Below are 8,980 nucleotides of genomic sequence, written 5' to 3' on the forward strand. Positions count from 1 at the left end.
GTTGTGGCACTCAGGCTCAGTAGTTGTGGCTCACGGGCTCTAGAGTGTAGGCTCAGTAGTTGTGGGCCTCAGCAGTTGCGGCACTCAGGCTCAGTAGTTGTGGCTCACGGGCTCTAGAGTGTAGGCTCAGTAGTTGTGGCGCATGGGCCTAGTTCTTCCGCGGCATGTGGGATCCTCCCGGACCAGGGCTTGAACCCGTGTCCCCTGCACTGGCAGGCGGACTCCCAACCACTGCGCCACCAGGGAAGTCCCTCTTTTTGAATTATGGTTTTCTTGGGGTATATGCCCAGTAGTGGGATTGCTGGGTCATGTGGTAGTTCTATTTTTAGTTTTTTAAGGAACCTCCATACTGTTCTCCATAGTGGCTGTAACAATTTACATTCCTACCAACAGTGCAACAGAGTTCCCTTTTCCCCACACCCTCTCCAGCATTTATTGTTTGTAAATTTTTTGATAATGGCCAGTCTGACCAGTGTGAGGTGATACCTCATTGTAGTTTTGATTTGCATTTCTCTAATGGTTAGTGATGTTGAGCATCTGTTCATGTGTTTGTTGGCAATCTGTATATATTCTCTGGAGAAATGTCTATTTAGGTCTTCTGCCCATTTTTGGATTGGTTTGTTTGGTTTTTTTGATATTGAGCTGCATAAGCTGTTTGTATATTTTGGATATTAACCCTTGGTCAGTAGCTTCGTTTGCAAATATTTTCTCCCATTCTGAGGGTTGTCTTTTTTATCTTGTTTAAGGGAAACTGTATATCTTATAAGGGGTTAATATCCAGAACATAAAAAGAACTCCTACAACACAACAACAAAAAAATGAAAAACCCAATTAAAATGGGCAAAGGACTTGAATAGACATTTCTTCAAAGAAAATATACAAATGACTGATAAGCACATGAAAGGGTGCTCAACAACACTAATCATCAGAGAAATACAAATCAAAATCGCAATGAGATATCACCTCACACCTTATTAGGATAGCTACTATAAAAAAGAGAAAATAACAAGTGTCAGGGAGGACGTGGAAAAATTGGGACCTTTGTGCACTGTTGGTGGAAATGTAAAATGGTGCAGTCCCTATGGAAAACAGCATGGCAGTTCCCCAAAAAATTAAAAATAGAATTACCATATAATCCAGAAATTCCATTTCTGGGTATATACTCAAAGACTTGAAAGCATGGACTTGAAGAGATATTTATACACCTATGTTCACATTATTCTCAATAGCCAAAAGATGGAAGCAACCCAAGTGTCCATTGACAGATGAATGGAAAAACAAACTGTGGAATACTACTCATACATACAGTGGAATATGATTCAGCCTTAAAAAGGAAGAAAATTAGGGCTTCCCTGGTGGCGCAGTGGTTGAGAGTCCGCCTGCTGATGCAGGGGACACGGGTTCGTGCCCCGGTCAGGGAAGATCCCACATGCCGCAGAGCATATAGGCCCGTGAGCCATGGCCTCTGAGCCTGCGCGTCCAGAGCCTGTGCTCCGCAGCGGGAGAGGCCACGACAGGCCCGCGTACCGCTAGGAAAAAAAAAAAAAAAAAAAAAAAGGAAGAAAATTCTTTCACATGCCATAGCACAGATGAACCTTGAGGACATTATGCTTACTGAAATAAGCAGTCACAAAAGGACAAATACTGTATGATTCTATTTATATGAGGTACGTAAAACAGTCAAATTCATAGAGACAGAAAGTACAAGGGTGGTTGCTAGGGGCTGGGGGGAGTGAGGAGTGCGCAGTTATTGTTTAATGAACACAGAGTTTCAATTTTGCAAGATGAAAAGAGTTCTAGAAATGGATAATGGTGATAGTTGTAAAACAATGTGAACACACTTAATGCCACTGAACCATACACTTAAAAAGAGGACGATAAATTTTATGTGTATTTTACCATGATAAAAAATGTTTTAATTAAAATAAAGCAAAACTCTTAATTTCCTAAACCCCCTATCCCACCCAATTTCCTCATTCCAAAAACTGGCACCAAATTGCTTAAGCCAAAAATCCAGGAGTCACCCTTAATTTCTTCTCTCATGCCCATATCCAATAATAAGTCATGTTACCTTTTGCTTGCAAAATGTATTCTGAATTCATCCATGTATATCTTCCACAGATACCACTCTACTTCAGGCCATCCAAGGCTCTTGCCTGGGATGCTGCAATAGCTTCCTAACAAGTTGACCTGTTTTCATGCTTGTCCTCTACAGTCAATTATCTATACAGAGGCAGAGCACTCTTTTAATGCTAGAAATCACACCTTATCCTTTCTCTGCTTAAAAATGCTCTGATGGTTTCTCATTGCACCAAGTATGAAATTCAAACTCCTTGCCACTGTCTACAAGGCACTAGATGATCTGGCCACTTGCCAACATCTCTGACCTTATGTCCCACCACTACTCACTTTGACCACTATGTTCCAGTCACGCTGGTCTTCTCTCTGTTGTTCCAACACCCCAAGCGCATGCCCTCACTTCACAGCCTTTGCACTTGCTGCTCCTCTGCTTGGAACACTGTCTTCCCAATTCCTCACATGATAGTTTCCTTCTCACCCTTGTGTCTCAGCTCAGATATCACCTTCTCAGAAAAATATTCACTCACCAGTCTAAAGTAGCCACCCACTGACAGTCACTCTTTACACCATCATGCTCTTTTATCTCTACTTGTCACTTAACCACTATTTGAAATTCTTATTTATCTTCACAAGTTTATTGTCAGTAGCACCATCCCACAACTAAAATGTGAACTCCGTGACAACAGAAATCTTGTTTCTTTTCTCAATTCCCAGAACAGGGTTGGGCACATAACAACCTTTTCAAATATTTGCTGAATGAACGAAGAAGTAAATAACATTAATGAACCCATTTTCCTTCTGTGTCACATACATACATAAAAGCCTTTGGGGAAAACTTGTATTTCTAACATTAGCTGTCTCCAATGTCTTTTCCATCTATTCTAGAATGTGATAACCAGCCTTTAAAATAGAAGCAGCCTATTTCACATCTCACTTTATGTAGGTATACCTGAAGGGAACAAGTTTACATTCCTACCCCCACTCAAGTTTGTGGCAGTGAGTAATTATTTATATGGGATTTTAAAACTCGCATGTGTCTCTTGAAGCCAAATTGTGGGTTTTCACATTGGAAATTATACTCATTCAAAGGAAAAGTCTGGACATCTAAGTCCTTAAAAAATTGTTCAAAGTATTTGATTATATAATTTTCTAGTCTGCAGAATATTTCAAGGCCCATTCTCTTCATGATTAGTTACCTATCTGTCCAGGCCAAAATAGACTAGCATTAAAATGTAGAATTATAATAACAGTACAAATGTGATTTCTCTGGCCCTTCTGTTTGTGCAACTCCAATCTCCTTCAAAGTCAAACCTCCAACCACAGTTGGGCTCATGAACAAAGACTTTTATCTTTTTTTTTTTTTTTTCTGAGATGTATCTGTAGTGGACCCCTGGAGAACAGCACAAAAGTGCTGCATACCCACTGACACCTGAAGTCCTGCTATGCCAAGCTCAGATGCAGCTGCTCTACTGTAACCAAAATGCTGATATGCATAGGTAATGACATGCCACTTGGGATGTTGTCTGATGAGGTGGATAGAATCCTATTCCTTCACTCTTGGGTCACACTCGGATGTTATGAGACCAACGCAAACAATGTCTCATAGAGATCTTGGCAAAAATAGCTATTTCAGATTTTACTCAAGGTCCCTTTTCTATAAAATCCATACACGACCTGTGGGGTCAACAGCAGAGGCTGGACAGACCCTCTGAATCCTCCTCCATTCTGATGCAGAAGCTCTAATACTGGACTAAGCCTGGACTCTCTACGCTTTTTTTTCTCAAAGGAGTTCTTTCTTTGGAGGCTTCCTCTTCCTCAGGCAAGTAAGTACTGACTACTTCATCCCACACAACCTACAGACACGTCCAAAGGTGCTTCTTTAGAGTCAGTAATCAAAATAAAACTATTAATTATGGCTAATACTTATTTCACACTTAATGTGTCCTAGGCACTGAGCTAAGCACTATCATCTGGGAATTTGAGGCTTGGAAAGCTTTAAAAACTGGCCAAGGGACTTCCCTGGTGGTCCAGTGGTAAAGAATATGCCTTACAATGCAGGGGACGCGGGTTCAATCCCTGGTCAGGGAACTAAGCCACATGCCGTGGGGCCACTAAGCCCACGTACCATAACTACTGAGCTCGCGCGCCCCAACGAGAGAGCCCACATGCCGCAAATTACAGAGCCCACGCGCTCTGGAGCCCGCGTGCCACAACTAGAGAGAGAAAACCCACACGCCACAACTAGAGAGAAGCCTGTGCGCTGCAAGGAAGAGCACACGCACCGCAACAAAAGATCCCGCATGCCTCAATGAAGATCCCGCGTGCCGCAACTAAGACCCAACACAGCCAAAAAATAAATTAAATAAATAAAAACTTGCCAAGCTAGGACTTGAAGGAGTCACCAATTGAATACTGATCTTTATACAGAGGTTATGCTACACTATGCTGTCTCATACACTATGCTGTCTCTTGTCAGAGAAATAAATTAAAAATTCTGTTGAATAGAAGGTAAAACAAATCAAGGAGTTATAGATGTTTATTCTTCTGTATTTTAATTCAACATATTGTTCAATAATCTGTGCATTAGTTATATATTGCTGCATAACAAAGTACCCCAAAATGTAGCAGCTTAAGACAATGAACATTTATCTCTCACAATTGATAAAGTTCAGGAATCTGGGAGCTACCTTAGCTGGGTGGTTCTGGTTCACGGTTTCTCATGAGTTTGCAGTCAAGCTATTGGCTAGGTCTTCAGTCATCTAAACACTCAACTAATGCTGAAGTTGTCGCTCACAAGCTCACTCACATCCGGTCAGAGCACCTCAGCTCCTTATTGGCTGTTGGCAGAAGTCTTCATTCTTTGCCATCACCTGGGACACTCAAAGGGCTGCTTACAACATGGCAGGCAGATTGCTTCTCCCAAAGAAAGAGATAGAGAGAGAGAGAGAGGGAAAACATCTAAGAGGGAAGTCACTTTGTAATGTAATCACTGAAGTGAAGAAACATCACTTGTGCTATATGCTGTTGGTCACACAGACCAATCCTGGTATGAAGTGGGGGGAGCCTACACAAGGATATGAATACTGTCAACCAAAAAAAAAAAAAATGCAGGAGACTGTAAGTAAGAAAAGAGTTTACTTGGGGTCTTAAGAATTGCAATTTGGGGGACTTCCCTGGTGGTCCAGTGGTTAAGACTTCACCTTCCAATGCATGGGGTGCAGGTTCAACCCCTGGTTGGGGAGCTAAGATCCCACATCCAAAAAACCAAAACAGAAAACAGAAGCAATACTGTAACAAATTCAAAAAAGACTTTTTAAAAATGGTCCACATAAAAAAATATATTTAAAAAATAAAAATAAATTTTAAAAAAAAGAATTGCAATTTGGGAGACACAGATTAGGGTAACCCTGAAGGCGTGTTCGTTCCGTGGAAGAGAAAGAGTCAGGGGCTTATACAGACAAAAAGCCACGGAGGTTGTTAAAAGTTGCCTGGCAAGAATTATAATTGACTCTGATGCATGTCAGAAAATAATTGTCCTTAAGGAATCATGAGTTGTTTTAGGGTAGGAGTCTGATAAGTAGATAGACTATCACAAGTTAATTTAGGGTAAGGATCCCAGTAATTAGCTTGAGTTTCTGGTAGGTGTTCTGGATGTCTGCATCAGGTCAAAACGTCAGATTCCATCCAGACTGAGATGTCCATAAATCACACTTCTTTAATGGCCTCTGCCTCCATTTTATAAAGCTCTCTTAGCAATACTGACTCCATTTTGATTTTTGTTACATAATACCAGGATTCAAGGATCATAGGGTGCTGGCTTGGAGAACAACTACCACATCTGCTAACATTTTAATTCCTTTAATCTAGGGTTCTAACACTGAATCTGCTATCTACCATATAAATCAGTTTTATTTTCTCTTATTTATAAAATAGGAACATCCCAATTCAGAATTTTGAGGGTTAAAGGGCCTCAGGTAACTGATTCTCTCAGATTCTGAGTTCAATCTCTCTTTTAAAAGATGCAATTCAGGGCTTTCCTGGTGGCGCAGTGGTTAAGAATCCACCTGCCAATGCAGGGGACACGGGTTCGATCCCTGGTCCGGGAAGATCCCACATGCCGCGGAACAACTAAGCCCATGTGCCACAACTACTGAGCCTGCGCTCTAGAGCCTGCGAGCCACAACTACTGAGCCCAAGTGCTGCAACTACTGAAGCCTGCGTGCCTAGAGTCCATGCTCCACAAAAAGAGAAGCCACCTCAATGAGAAGCCCGTGCACCGCAAGGAAGACTAGCCCCCACTCCCTACGACTAGAGAAGGCCCACAGGCAGCAACGAAGACCCAACACAGCCAAAAATAAATAAATAATTTAGAAAATAGTAATAATAAATAAATAAATAAAAGATGCAGTTCAAATAACATTCAAAGAGTAATCCCTGCCCCACCAAGGATTGGAAGGCCCTGAGTTGCTCCTGGCTTTGTGCATGTGGACAAGCCATTTATGAGAAATGGTTTGTTTTCTTTTCAGGATCTGCAGCTTCTTTGGTAGCCTGGTGAATTGTTCCCAAACCCTTTCAGGACTGTTTTCTGATGCCCAACTGATATTTCTTAAAATAAGACTTTTTCACCTTGTTTGGTCTGGACACAGGTCAGCATTTTTCTCATAGAAGCTTTCCTTTACTTTGAAATATTAAAACAATTTTGAGAGTTGATACGAGAAAAAAAGTTTATGTTCAAGAAGCTCGGTTTTCCTTTTCTGTTAGTTCCAGTAAAGGACTGTTACTTGAGATAAGATGTTAGAAAGGATTAAGTACATTTAATCCTAGCCGGGTGTCTTTAAGAGGCAGGAATATTGGATAGTAAGTATAAAGGAAATGACTAAGACCTGTGTTAAGAATTTTAGCCTAATTTTTAAAAAACATCTACTGTGGGACTTCCCAGGTGGCACAATCGTTAAGAATCTGCCTGCCAATACAGGGGACACAGGTTTGAGCCCTGGTCCAGGAAGATCCCACATGCCACAGAGCAACTAAATCTGTATGCCACAACTACTGAGCCTGCACTCTAGAGCCCAGGCTCCACAACAAGAGAAGCCACCGCAATGAGAAGCCCGCGCACTGCAACAAAGAGTAGCCCCCGCTCACCGCAACTAGAGAAAGCCCACAGGCGGCAATGAAGACCCAACACAGCCAAAAATAAAAATAAAATAAATAAATTTATAAAAAAAGAAATCTGTGCTTTATGGAAATGATTATTTCTTTGTGTAAAACATGCTGGCAAGGTTAGCTTCCCCCTCTCTTTTTATTTTCAGTGTAGAATACAATCACTATTAAATAGTTTATCCAACAGATTACATTTAAAAGTGTGCACTTAGTTCTCTTTCGATCACTAAGCCATTATTATTATAAAAAGGAAAATGCTCCAATGTTAAATTTAGCAACCCTAGTTCTAAAAGGCCTTAGAACAGTGTTGTGCAATAAGATAGCCCACAAGCTACATGTGGCTACTGAGCTCTTAAAGTGTAGCTAACACAAAGAGAAATGTGTTATAAAATGCACACTGGATTCTTAAGATTTAGTATGAAAATTTAAAAAATATAAGATCTTATTTATGTAAGAATGTAAAATATTTCAATAAATTCTATATTGATTACGTTATGAAATAATAATGTTATGGATATATTGGATTAAATATATTATTAATTTTACCTATTTCTTTTGACTTTATTATGTAAGGTTGCCCTACACAATACATCTGAATTTCATATGTCCCTGCGCATATTTTATTAGCATAAAATTATTTGTTGTTTGGGAGTTCTGTGTGGCCTGATGGTTAGGATTCCCGGCTTTCACTGGCGTGGGCGGGGTTCAATCCCTGGTGGGAGAACTGAGACGCCGGAAGTCACATGGCGAGGCCAAAAAAAAAAAAAATTCGTTGTTTATCAGAAATTCAAATTTTAAATGGGTGTCCTATACTTTTATGTGCTAAATCTGGTAACTTTATTAATATGACTACTAGAAAATTTTAAATTACAAATGTAGCTATTTATTCTATGGGACAGTGATGCTTTAGAATCACCTAGTTGCTTTTTTGAATTACCCTTCAACTCTTAACTCTGTACAGAAATAACTAACCTGAGGGGAACATTTAATCCTAGGCTGGGATCGTCAATAATCTCGAAGTTAAAATTTTACATTTGTTTGAAGTTAAAGGACAACAAAAGGGCTTGTTACAGACAAAAATATGTAAAGGGCATTTGGATTCGAATTAAGTCCTTGCTCCCAGGCTCTCCATTGGGGTAGTTAACAGTTCCGGTTTCAAGATAATCCTGGTCACTCTTACAAAAATGGGCGGTGTCAAGGGCAGTAAACTAGCAACGAGACCTTGGGCCAGTCACAGTGCCCCTTTTGGCTTCGGTAAGGGGTGGGGGGCGATGCAGTATTTTTAATACCTGAGCCTAGCTTCCGGCTCGCCCGGGCTCCGCGCTGGGCCAGCGAGCTCGGCCTCAAACGCCGCCGAGGTCACGAGTCTCGCGGCCTTCCTCAGCCCAGCCAGGGCTCCTTCGGATGTAAACTCAAGGATAGGCCCACCGAGGCCCGCCGAGGCCGACTCCACGCGGGAGCAGAGACCGGGTCCGAGCCCCAGGTGCCCGCGGCGGCCCGGGCCCGCCCACCCCTGTCACGCGCGGCCCAGCTCCGCCCCCGTCCGCGCCGCACCACCAGCGGCCTGGGCGGGCTTAGAGGCTCAGGCCCAGAGCCCGCCCCGGCCTTGTGCACTACGTAAGGCCGGTCGCTTCGGCGGGGCTGCAGCGGCGGCGCCAGGAGTTTGCGATCTCGTTCAATCGGCGGGCCGTTCACTGGTCCGACTCTCGCTCGGTCGCGCAGTGGGAGCCCACCGCGCACG

At 42.2% G+C, this 8,980-nt stretch overlaps 1 long non-coding RNA gene across 2 annotated transcripts in view; it reads right to left on the bottom strand.

The window, feature by feature from the left end:
• The window catches only part of LOC132597094 (uncharacterized), a 36,750-nt gene extending 27,807 nt beyond the window's left edge, over positions 1–8,943 (bottom strand). The window contains exons 1-2 of one of the 2 annotated variants that reach the window (XR_009563464.1): positions 8,529–8,943; positions 4,767–4,992 (exon numbers count right to left, since the gene is read on the bottom strand). This is a non-coding gene — a long non-coding RNA (uncharacterized lncRNA). The remainder of the gene's footprint in view (positions 1–4,766; positions 4,993–8,528) is intronic. The other variant, XR_009563463.1, reaches the window with a different exon arrangement.
• Positions 8,944–8,980: the final 37 nt, after the last annotated feature.

Source organism: Globicephala melas, chromosome 3 (genome assembly GCF_963455315.2).
Source record: "Globicephala melas chromosome 3, mGloMel1.2, whole genome shotgun sequence".
Classification (NCBI taxonomy): Eukaryota; Metazoa; Chordata; class Mammalia; order Artiodactyla; family Delphinidae; genus Globicephala; species Globicephala melas.